We start from the raw sequence: 12258 nt of genomic DNA on the forward strand, positions 1-12258 counted from the left end.
GGGTGCACAGGAAGAGACAGCTCCCCAGATGACACTCGGATGAGCTAGGAGAACACTAAGGACTGAGCTGTGAGCGCTACAGAGAGGGTATACTGGGCTGAGGTGCCAGTAAAAAACAGATCGCCCGGGGCTGGGGATTTAGCTCAGTGGTAGAGCGCTTACCTAGGAAGTGCAAAGCCCTGGGTTCGGTCCCCAGCTCCAAAAAAAAAAGAACCAAAAAAAAAAAAAAAAAAAAAAAAAAAACAGATCGCCCTAAAGAGCTGGAGAGATGGCTCCTCAATTAAGGGCACATCCAGAGGCCCTAGATACAATCTCCAGTACCCACATCGGGCAGCCCACAACTAACACCCGTATCTAGTTCCAGCGCCACTTGACAGGTCTGGTCTCACTGGGTACCTGCACTAATGTGCACACTTCCCACCCACAATTAAAAATAATAAAGATAAGCTTGAAAACGTTTTAGAACCCAGTCGTGCATACCTTTAACCCTGCCCCCTCTCCCTGAGCTGGGATTAAAGGCTTGCACCACTGTCAGCCCTGTTGTTTTAGAGACAGGCTCTCACTATGTAGCTTTGGCCGACCTGGTACTCACAGAGGTCCATAAGGATCTGCATTACCACACCTGGCTGGTGCACTTAATGAACTCTAGTTAAAAATACAGGAGCCAGAGCAAGGTGTGGTGATCGAAGCCTGTACTGCTCTTGGAAAGACCTCAGTTCAATTCCGACAGCTGAGCTCAACCTATAACCCAAGTTCCAGGGGATCTGATGCCCTCTTCTGGTTTCAGTGGGAACTGCACTCATGTGCACAAACCCACACACACACATACACACATAAATATAAAGTTAAAATATGTATTCAGACTACAGCATCTATCAAAATGGTTTTGTTACTTAGCAAAAATATAACAACTATCATAACATATGCAGAAAATACATTGTATGAATCTAACACTTTCATAGTAAAAGCACTTCCAGGCTAGGAATAAAAGGTGCCCTCTGCTCTCTGGACAGCATGGAGGAAGGTTATAGCTGACTAGGAAGCAAGACCCTCCTCATACATCCTTTACCAAACTACAGTCAAGTTGACTGGCATTGTCATTTCTGGAAAAGCCTATCCAGGACAAACAGTGATAACTAACGTCAGACTTATGAAGGCCAAGATGAGAGACAAGGTCCTCGCACTCCCGTAGACAACACAGCACAGAGGTGCAAGCCAGGACAATTAAAGGACATCTAGATGGAAAGGAAGAAGTACAATTATTCCCACGTGCAGATAGCTTGGCTTTATCTCCAGAAAACCCTAGGACTCAGACATAAGAGTGGGTGAGTTTGGGCTGGAGAGATGGCTCATTGGTTAAGAGCCCCGACTGCTCTTCCAGAGGTCCTGAGTTCAATTCCCAGCAACCACATGGTGGTTCACAACCATCTGTAAAGAGATCTGATGCCCTTTTCTGGTGTGTCTGAAGACAGCTACAGTATACTTATATATATAAAATAAATGAATAAATCTTTAAAAAAAAAAAAAGAGTGGGTGAGTTTGCCAAGGTTGCAGGGATGCAAAGGTCCATTGTATTTCTACCCACCAGCAAGAAGTAATCTGAAGGGGCTGGGTATTTAGCTCAGTGGTAGAGTGCTTACCTAGGAAGCGCAAGGCCCTGGGTTCGGTCCCCAGCTCCGAAAAAAAAAAAAGAACCAAAACAAAAAAAAAAAAAAAAAAAAAAGAAGTAATCTGAAGATGAAGTTAACAAAGACAATCCCCCTCCATGCAGCCTCTGACGAATAGGACACACGGGGCTTTTTCCATCTTTGAGAAGTTGCTGGGCAGGTTTTAATCTCCAGGGCTTAGAGGGGTGAACCTACATTGGGTTTAGGACTAGAGTTAACAAAAGGTCTATAAAATGTATACTCTAAAAACTTAAAATGGCCCAGCAGGGTGACTCAGCAGGTAAAGGCTTTGCTACTGAGCCAGCCAAACTGACTTTGAGCCTCATACACTCACACAGAAGGACAGAAAGGACTTCCACAAGTTGACCTTTGACCTCCACATTTATGTCACAGTTGGTGTGCATGCACACATACAGGCATGAACACACACACTAACTGAAAACTGGAAAAAACTATAAAACCAGACTAGAGCTCAGCTGTTGCATGCCCTTGCTGCTCTTGCAGCAGACGCAGGTTTCATTCCTAACACCCATGTGGTGGCTCACAATCATCTGTAACTCCAGTTCCAGGGGATCGGGCACCCACTTCTGACCTCTGCAGGCACCAGACAATCACGTGGTACTCCCACATGTATACAGGCAAAACACTCAAAACACACAAATCTAAAAATAAAAACTATAAAGACTGTTAGAAGAAACTAGAGGGTTTCTGAATAACCCACGTTTATGGATTAGAAGATACAACAGCTAGGTACATGTCTTTAATCCCAGAACGTAGAAGACTAGGAAGACAGAAGCAGTTGGATCTATGTGAGTTTGAGCCCAGCCTGATCGAAATAGTGAGTTCTAGGTATCCAGGGATACACAGTGAGACGTGTGTGTGTGTGTGTGTGTGTGTGTGTGTGTGTGTGTGCCTGTATGTGTGTGTGTGTGCACATGTGTAGCTGGTGATTTTCTGCAAGTGACCTAGACCTTCAAAGCAGTAGTGTCCTAACCCGCTGCTTTGCATAAATTAGGGACTCAGAGCAGTGTCTTAGTCAGGGTTTCTTTTTTTATTCTTTTTTTTTTAATTAGATTTTTTTATTTACATTTCAAATATTATCCCCTTTACCAGTTTCCCATCCATAAACCCTCTATCCCCTCCCCCTCCCCCTGCTTCTACGAGGGCGTTCACCCACCCACCCCTTCCACCCCCACTCCCCCACCCCCACCCCCGTTAGGGTTTCTACTCCTGCACAAACATCACGACCAAGAAGCAAGTTGGGGAGGAAAGGGTTTATTCAGCTCACACTTCCACATTGCTGTTCATCACCAAAGGAAGTCAGGACAGGAACTCACACAGGACAGGAACCTGGAGGCAGGAGCTGATGCAGGAGGGGTACTGCTTACTAGCCTTGCTCAGCCTGTCTTCTTAGAGAACCCAGGACCACCAGCCCAGGGACGGCACCTCCCACAATGGTCCTCGCCCCTTGATCACTAATTGAGAAAATGCCTTACAGCTGGGTCTCACGGAGGCATTTCCTCAACGGAGGCTCCTTTCTCTGTGATAACTCCAGCTTGTGTCAAGTTGACGCACACAAACCAGCCAGTACAGACAGTTCAATATTTTTTTGAATAAAAACTTGGGGCATTTATTCTCTCGGTTTCTAAATATTAGTCCATAACTGTAGGGACAGAGACAACGTGGTTATGTGAGATAAACGGAAGTCGATGAGCTGTACTGAGTGAGAAACCTCCCCTCACACTGTGGTAAGATGGCCTTTGACAAATGTGCCAAAAGAATCCAGTGAGGAAAGAGTAATCTCTTTAGCCAATAGTTTTTTGATGACTGGACAACATGAAAGTCAATGAAGGGAGACCCCCCTACCTCACAGCTGATATAAATTTACTCAAAATAGATTAATAATATAAATACAAGAGTGAAAACTAGGAGCTGGGGGGATAGCTCAGTTAGGAAAATGTTTGCCTCACAAGCATGAGGACTAAAGTTTGATCCCCAGAACCCATATAAAAAGGCGGAGCACAGATACCGACTTGTAATCCCAGTTCTGGGGAGGTAGGGGTGGGAGGACCCCTTGGGCTGAGTGGGCAGTTACTCTTCCCTAACCAGTGAGTCCCAGGTCCCAGTGAAAGATCCTGACTCAAAGAAACATATGGTTGTACTAGAGAGATGGCTCAGTGGTTAAGAGCAATGGTTCTCTTCCAGAGAGAAACCCAAAGCATTTCTACTAAAATTAGGATCAAGACACTCTCTCCTGCCTATTCAGTATAGCACCCGAAGTCTTAGCTAGAGCAGTGACACCTGAGGGAGATCAAGGGGATACAAACGGGAAAGGAAGGAGTCAAAGTATCTTATTTGCAGATGGTATAATTTTATACATAACTGGGGTTGGGGATTTAGCTCAGTGGTAGAGCGCTTGCCTAGGAAGCGCAAGGCCCTGGGTTCGGTCCCCAGCTCCGAAAAAAAGAACCAAAAAAAAAAAATTTTATACATAACTGACATCACCACCCCCCAAAAAATTCCACCAGGAAAGTTGAACAGCTGATAAACTGTTCGGGATACAAAGATCCTTGTGCCCACAGAACACAGGAGAACCAGGAACATTAAGCACACAGGGCCCTCTCCTCAAACAAGGAATTGCCTGTTTTCCATCCAGAAGGTCGGGAGTGGATATTGTTAACGACCTGGTAACCTTTCGCTATCTGTGCAGGCAGACCTCACACAAATCCCCCAGAGTTTGGGAAAACTCTTCCTCCTTAGACCTTGGTCTTAAGTTCCTTAGGGGAGATGTATTTTATGGCCCGCTGATATAGATGTTATCTCAGTCAGAGACCACAATAGATTTGCCTTTTATCCATAGAGCCTACCCTCAAGGTCATGTGTTCTTTGTTAAGGGGTTTCTGTAGTCACACCTTAAGTTTTACTGTGCACCTGGAACTGGACTGATTGTGGCCTGGAAACTTTCTTCCAAATTGCACTGTGTTTTAAATATGCTGACAGTCAGCCCCCTGTCATCAGACTCCCCGTGTCTGATTCAGGATGACGACGTCAGTCTGAACCAAGCCATTCTCACCTCTTTGAGATCCGTTGCCCTGCCCGGACATCCTAGGGGTCTCCCTCAATAAAAGCTGCCGTCAAAGTAGCAGGGTGCAAAATGAACACTCAAAAATCAGTAGACGAGGGGTTGGGGATTTAGCTCAGAGCGGTAGAGCACTTGCCTAGCAAGCGCAAGGCCCTGGGTTCAGTCCCCAGCTCTGAAAAAGAAAAGAAAAGAAAAGAAAAATCAGTAGACGAAGCATCGCAGCAGCTGAAAAGCATACCTGGGACCTTCTCCATATTGACAAGCTAAAAAATCGAAAGTATATGGATTTTTTTTTTTTATATCACAAAGAACCAAACTAGAATTCCGAAAGATTGGAGAAGCAGAGCAAGCAATACCCTTCTGAACAACCATTGGATCCTAGAGGAAATCTCAGGGGAAACAGAAAATATTGTGAGCTCAAAAAATACAGGGCCAGTTATGTTGGCACAGGAGTGCGATTCCAGCACTGCGTAAGAACAATCGGGAGTTCAAGGCCAACCTGGGTTATAAATAGGACAGTCCATCCAAACAATCAGACCAACCAACAACAACAAAAAAAAAACCCCCCAAAAAACAAAAACAAAAACAAAAAAACAGAGTAACGAGGCCAGAGAGAGGGCTGAGCAGCTAGGTGTGCCTGCTGCTCTTATAGAGGATCCGGGTTCAGTTCCCAGCACCTGCATATTGATTTCCCATCATCCTTAACCCTGTTCCAGAGGATCTGACACCCTCTTCTGACCTTCCCATGCACCAGGTGTGTGATACACCTATGTACATGTAGACAAAAAAGCTCACACACATAAAGTAAACTCCAAATATCAAAGAAAAAGCTAAAGTAATGAGAAGGAAAAAAAACCCGACTTTCCCCACAATACAAGTTAGCAACTTATGAGGCAGTAAAACACAGGATCAGAGGGAGGTCGAACTCACGTGCTTAGCTAAGAACAAAGGTAGGCCTCAATCTTGCTTCCCACTGCAAAGGAGATAACAGAGAAACGGATGAAATGAACGAGGGAAGTGAAAGCAATGAAGAAAACAATGTAGAGAGACTGAGAGGGGATGAAGACACTCACAAACCTGGGAAGGAGGGGGTGGGGGCAGAGCAACCGCAGCCACTGAAAACCAAGAAACACTAACAGCTCTACACACATGAACAGTTTTGACAAAAACAGACCTACGGTTTTAGAAGTCACAAACTACCGATACCCAAGAAGATAAAACCAGAATCACCCTATAGCTTAGTTCGTAACTTTAGACCTTTCGTAAAAGAATCCCTTTTGCTGGATGTGTACATAGCAAGTTACAGACCAGTCAGGGCTGCACAGTGAGATCCTGCCTCCAGAAAGAATTCTCTAGACCCTGGCAGTTTCACTAATGAGTTCTAAATGTCTAAAGAGTAATTTTTTTAATAATCTCTTCTAGCAAATGAGAGAACCCTACCTAAGCAGTAACTCAATTTGTAGGAACCTGACACCCTCCTCTGACCCTCAAACACATCAGGCAGGCATGTGATGTGCATCTATACACATAGGCAAAACACTCACACACAGAAAGGAAATCCAAATAGCAAAAGCAAAATTGGAGTAGCAGAAAACACTGTGTGTGTGTGTGTGTGTGTGTGTGTGTGTGTGTGTGTGTGTGTGTGTGTGAAAAGCAGACACTACTACAAGCCAGTGTTCTTCAGCCAGTGTTCTTCGTGAAAGCAGACAGGAAAGTCCTCAGCAAGCATTAATTCCAGCATCCCTCAAGAACATGCTCTGAGCACGGGAGCTCATCTCAGGAGCAGAAAGCTAGCTGAGTATTCCACAACCGACAAATGCAGACAGGCTAAAACCAACCTTCACACGATCATACTACTGGATGCCAAGAAAAGCAGCTCGCAAAACAGCATTCACTCCTTATAAAAACTTTGAAAGCTGGTGGCACGGCTGAATGAGGAAGCCAATCTGTTATCCCACCCACCCCCCCCAACAAGATGGGAGACAACCAACTCCCGAAAGTTATCTTCTGACTTCCACATGTGCACCACTGTGCATGCATATGCCCACACACAGCACAAAAAAAAATGTGTAATGATATTTTTTAAAACGTTGAAAATGCCCTAGAAATAAAGAATAATAAAAGGCATCTACAAAGAAAAAAACAAAAAACAAAACAAACAAACAAAAAACCACCTCGTAGAGCTGGGGAGAAGCTCAGTGAGAGCATTGTCAGCTCTGTCAGCTCTTGCAGAGGACCCAGGTTTGGTTCCCAGCACCCATAACCAGATTGTCACAACCATCTGTAACTTCTGTCCCAGGGAATCCAACACCATTTTCTGGCCTCCACAGGCACTATGCAGGCAAATGGTCAAACACATGAAATAAAAATAAATCTTAAATTGGGCAGTGGTGTCGCACAACGTTAATCCCAGCACTTGGGAGGCAGAGGCAGGTGGATCTCCACGAGTTTGAGGCTGTCCTGGTTTGTAGAGCGAGTTCCTGGACAGCCTGGACCACACAGAGAAACTCTCTGTCTTGAAAAAACAAAGACAAGTAAACAAAAAAACTCTTTAAAAGAAAATTGTATCCTATGTATTTCGAAACACTAAATTCTTTCTACCTCACATCAGGAACAAAGCAAAAATGCCCACTTTTACTATTCCTGTGCAACATTAGAAGTTCTAGCCAGTATAATGATTCAAGAAAAAGAAATAGAAGCCGTGAGGATTGGAAAGGGATAAGTGCGCATCTCGTTTACAAACAATATGATGAACAACCCCACGGAACCTACCAAAAATCTCTTCTGACTAAAATGAAGTGTTGCCATTCTTCAGGATACAAGGGGAACTGATAAACACCAGGTGTGTTTCCGTGTTCTAGGAATGTGTCATTAGACATTGACACAAACAGCCTTTGCTGCCCATCCAAGGTAGGCATGGTCAGTCCTCTGCCACAGAGTCCCACTCTCCTCATCATCCAGCAACCGACACAGATCACTGCGAGCGGCTGAATGCTGCTTCCCCGTTGTCTAACATTGCCCAGTCTGTGCACAGGGCTTGTTTGCTATCTGCATGCTTTAAGGTTTTCCTGCTGTTGAATTTTGAAAGTTGTTTGTTTTGTTGTTTTTGTTGATTCTGATGTTTTGAGTCTTAACTATGGACTCACAACGCTCTTGCCTCAGCTTCAATGTGCGGTGAATTTTGAGAGCTCTTTCCATAATTCCAGTTCCAGGGCATCCGATGCCCTCTTGGTACCAAGCGAAAATGTGATGCATGGACACACATGCAGAGAAAACGCATGCATGTGACAAACTACCCAAGAAAAATCCCAAGAAGCAAAGGTGAGGTCCTGCGGCTTGAGCACTTACACGATACTCTGGATTCCATCTCCGGCACCATGGGACCAGGGCTTAGAGCTGCACAGCCGTAATCTCAGCATTTACGGAGTAGAGGCAGGAGCATCAGAAGTTCAAGGTCACCCTTGCCTACGTAGCCAGTTTGGCTACATTGAGACCCAGTCTCCTGTCACTTACAGCAAATCGTGTGTGGTACGGGAGCCACAGATCAGCAGAGCTGCTCACCTCATGAGGGCCAGGAAACATGAGGACAGCATTTGTGCTTCAGGGCAAGACCCAGAAACGTACTTCCTTGTAGCCTCCATGGCCCACCCAAGGAACACCATCATAGTATTAATCCATCAGTGGCTTGAGCCACTGGTTCCGTCAGGCACCTCATGATCAGCCAAACGTCTCCAAAGCCACATCTCTGAGCCCTGTGTTAGGGACCAAACCTTCGACACGTGAGTTTTTGAGGGGTACATCATATACATTACCATGAACTACACAGCTTCAGCCCTTAGTTTGAGTTTCGTTACTGTGAACAGACACCGTGGCCAAAGTAACTCTTATAAAAGAAAACATTTAACTGGGGCTGGCTTACAGTTTTAGACGTTCAGTCCATTACCATCACGGTGGTAAGCATGGTGGCATCCAGGCAGACATGGTGCTGGAGAACCACCTAGACGGAGCCCTTCATTTTGTCAGTGAAGCAGAGGGGGACTTGAAGAGCACAAACCCCAAGCCCGGCCCCTCCTCGAAAGTTTTTTTTTTTTTCTGGAGCTGGGGACCGAACCCAGGGCCTTGCGCTTGCTAGGCAAGCGCTCTACCACTGAGCCAAATCCCCAACCCCGAAAGTTTTTTTTTAATGTAACTTTTTTTTAAAGATTTATTTTATTTATTCCATGTATATAAGTACACTGTTGCTGTCTTCAGACACACCATGTGGTTGCTGGGAATTGAACTCAGGACCTGTGGAAGAGCAGTCGGTGCTCTTAACCGCTGAGCCATCTCTCCAGCCCCATTAATATAACTTTTAAATGAGTCTTTGGGAATGTCATAGCATGCACCCCAATCCCACACAGTCCTTCATAGCTGCCCTCCACCCTTGTAGACTCCCCCCAAAAAGTAAGTAAAAAGTGAAAATTAGAAAAGAAAGGAAAAGAAACAACAACAAAAGCCATCTCACGGACCCCCTAAGCAATGAGCTGCTCCTCTCTCTACCACAGCCTTCTGAGCATGACCGTTTGGCTCCTCCATCTTTCCTGTTCTCCATCACACATTCTTTCGTGGTAGTGGCATTGGAAGTGTTGGTGTGTCCAGCCACACACCCTTTTGTCCAAAGAGCTTTACTTTCGAGTGCCCAGTCATTGGAGACATTAGGCTAGTCCGAGGCCTCCGACGTCTGCTACAACATCAGTACTGGACCTTCTCACAGAGACTCTCAGATACCCTGCTGCTTCCCCACAAATCCTCAGGAAGGATCAGCCCCTTCCTGAGTTCCAGTCATAGATGGGGAGGGTGTTGGACGAGGCCAACTCAAAGCCCTGGATCTGGGCCTCGTTTGTAGCTCAGTTGGTCACCTGCGAGTTTTCCCAGGCTCCCACCAACAAAGCTGTCTGGCCTGATGGCCAGGTGAGGAGCAGAGCAAATGTTCCTGTATCCACATCACCACTGAGGTTACTATGTGATGACCAGGGGAGGGCAGAGCCACATCATCACACCCCTTGGACATCAGTGTTGGGGTCCAGGAGTCGCTTCACAAACCACACGCTGATCTGAGTCAGACAGGCATGGTTTATTGAACACACCCTAAGACTGATCGATCAGGACTGTAGCTCAGAATTCAGGGCCGAGGCTACAGCCCTGAATATCTGTCAGCTTATAAAGGCAAAAACCACGGTGAGCTCATATGCAGGTGCTGGAAGTGCTGCCCAGTGGTCAGCTCTGACTCAAGCCATTTCAGATGTAACAGCTCATATTGACTTTTAATTTGACGGGTCCTATGTAAAACTTTGTGGACTGTCTTAAGACTATCAAACCCCAGAACATAACAGGATATGTGACCAGCATTGACCTTGCTCTGAGTCAAGTTTTTTTTTTTTCTCTGTGTCAATGACTGGCTTGCAGGCATTGTGGAATGGCAACAATATGAAATGGCTGGCAGGCATGGAACAAAATGGCTACAGCTATGTGGGGGAGGGGGTACGTCTGGACAATCAACCTGGTTTCAGGCTGCAGTAAGAAGCATAGCCTTCAGTGGTAGTTCTGGCCATGGGCATCATCAACACAGACCCTGGATACAGTTGGACCATAGACCCAGACACGGCCCTCAATGGCAGCTTGGGCCAGAAATTACCACAACCTCTGGTGGGTGTGCAGTCCTCTTAGGTCAGGCTGTGCCTTGCCACCATCACGTCTCCAGTTGCATTTCTCGTCTTAGCCCACAAGCTGTTCAGCTTCTCTTTCTCTCTCATCTCTCTGCCACATATTGGCTCGATTCTGGCTGTGCCCACCAGGCAAACAGCCCACAGCATCCAAGGGACTTTTTGTTCTTAATGAAAACATTTATCTTTAAGACGGGAAGACCCACCTTTAATCTGGACCACAACTTCTTGGGGCACCCAATATAAAGGTCATAAAAGAAGGAAGTCTCGGGGCTGGAGAGATGGCTCAGCAGTTAAGAGCACTGACTGCTCTTTCCGGAGGTCCTGAGTTCAATTCCCAGCAGCCACATGGTGGCTCACAATGGGAATCCGATGACCTCTTCTGGTGTGTCTGAAGACAGCTACAGTGTACTCATACGCATAAAATAAATCTTTAAAAAAAAAAAAAGAAGTCTCCGTAGGGGTTGTTCTGATGCTACGGTCCTATTCCCCAATTGGTTCTGGATCTGTCAGTTCCCCAATTGTGAACTGCTGGGCAAAAGCAATAGGTGGGACTTCCGGGTCCCTGGAGGGAAGCAGAGACACAAGGGAGTAGAACAGAGTTCACCATGCTTCAAATGGAGAAAAGTCGACCAGCCATGTGAGAAATGGAGTGACCACACAGGCTGCTCCTACAGGCGGGTGGGTGGTCAGGGGAGTTTAGCAGGAGCTAGAGGTAACTGGGAGGTGCAGAGCTAAGAGTACTGACAAGGGCATGCAAGCCTCTGGAGTTTAATAGTGCCCAACAATTTACCAAGAAGGCATGAAAATGATTAACTGTGTGTGAGTCTTTTCTCCTTGGATTCAAGGGAAGCTGGGTGGGGGCTGGTAGTGCAGCCTGTTCCCAGAGCTCAGGTAGGGTAGCAAAGACTACCCAAAACAAGTCTCTCTCTCTCTACTTGCTTGTTCTTGCTCCTACTGGCAAGTCCATCCCTTCACTGGTATTAGAACCGACTTCTTTGAGAGTCTGGTGTATACTGAAGACCAGTTGAGACATCCAGCCTCATGGACTGAGCAACTAGTGGATTTTTGGATCTCTATTAATAGATAGCCATTGTTGGACTAGCTAGGCCACAGACTGTAAGCCATTCTAATTCCCTTTCTCTATATAATAATATAGATATATGATAGATATATGGATAGATAGATAGATAGACAGACAGACAGACAGACAGATTCTATGAGTTGTGTTTCTCTCAAGAACCATGACTAAATATATTTTGATACTAGAAGAGGTTCCAGAACAACAGAGGTATATGGATTAATTTTAAAGTTATCTGGAATAGGTTTTCCAATATGCCAACGCCTACAGTTAATGAAGCCTCTCCTAAAAATTCAGAGAGCGTTGCAAGCCCATGGTGTGAACTATTTTACAAACTTAAGAAGCCAAATGAATTGATTATCCTTATTCACCAATTATGAGAGGCAACTTTTACTTGTTGAAAGATAAGAAAAGTTGATAATGCTAGCATTTCTGTATAAACTGACAAAGAAAAAGAATGAGCTCTGTGATAAATAAAATTAACCAGTGTGGTGGTTAGAATGAGAAAGATGCCCATTGTCCTAGATCAGATAATCCTGAGCCACGTTCCTGGTCTGACCAGTATTAGGATGTGCAGTCAATAAACTGATCTTGATTAAATAAAATAGCCATTCTCACGGATTGAAAGAGTTGGTCACAAGGGAGCGGCACTATTTGAAAGGATTAAGAGATGTGGAATTGTTGGACAAAGTGTGTCACTAATGTTATGGTCTGACCACCTTCCAG

General features: G+C 45.4%; 1 long non-coding RNA gene across 3 annotated transcripts; it reads right to left on the reverse strand.

The window, feature by feature from the left end:
- Positions 1 to 2663: 2663 nt before the first annotated feature.
- On the reverse strand, positions 2664 to 5794 carry LOC120096651 (uncharacterized). 3 transcript variants are annotated; one of them, XR_005493392.2, is made up of 4 exons: positions 5680 to 5794; positions 4741 to 4921; positions 3164 to 3330; positions 2892 to 3030 (listed from the first exon to the last, which is right to left on the reverse strand). It is a non-coding gene; the product is annotated as an uncharacterized LOC120096651 (long non-coding RNA). The 3 variants fall into 3 exon arrangements; XR_005493391.2 differs by having other exon boundaries at positions 2664 to 3330; XR_005493393.2 differs by lacking the exon at positions 3164 to 3330.
- Positions 5795 to 12258: the final 6464 nt, after the last annotated feature.

This window comes from Rattus norvegicus, chromosome 14 (genome assembly GCF_036323735.1).
Source record: "Rattus norvegicus strain BN/NHsdMcwi chromosome 14, GRCr8, whole genome shotgun sequence".
NCBI classification, from domain to species: Eukaryota; Metazoa; Chordata; class Mammalia; order Rodentia; family Muridae; genus Rattus; species Rattus norvegicus.